Genomic DNA, 548 nt, shown 5'->3' with positions numbered 1-548 from the left:
GTCTCCGCATTTTTTATGCTTCCCTGTGTTGGTAGAGTGGATTTGTGTGCTAGGTGTCCTATAGGGCTCAGTGGCTCAGCTTCTCCAGTTACCTCAGGTGGACACTCTTGGTGAACCCCTTTGCGAGCTTTGTGCACAGTGTTGTTGTAGTTAAGCCTTGATTGTTGTAGGCATCATTGGGAGGAATTGACCTCAAGGCCAATTGGCTGTGAGAATCAGCTGTGTGTATGGTGGGAGAACTTCTGTGCTGAAGACACCCTTCTGGGGCAAGACTTGCTTCAGTGGGGCTTTGGTGCTCACTGAGTCTGCCCCCCCCCGAGTGTGTCCCTTATGGATCTGAGGAGTTGTAATCTGGATGGTCTCACTCTGACCACTCGGTACACTGGCTCTTGGATCTAAGAAGGTGCTAATTTAGCCTCTGCCTAAGGCTACCCAGCAGGAGCTATGAAGAGATCTGAGATTTCCTGAAGGGCTATCTTTCCATACTAGTTACAGCTGTTCCATCATCCAAGTTCCCAGATGGGCCAGTTAGGCAGCTTCTGTGCCAT

This window comes from Myotis davidii, unplaced genomic scaffold, assembly GCF_000327345.1.
Source record: "Myotis davidii unplaced genomic scaffold, ASM32734v1 scaffold2941, whole genome shotgun sequence".
Classification (NCBI taxonomy): Eukaryota; Metazoa; Chordata; class Mammalia; order Chiroptera; family Vespertilionidae; genus Myotis; species Myotis davidii.
The sequence above is the reverse complement of the archived record's forward strand: the minus strand, read 5'-3'. Positions refer to the sequence as shown.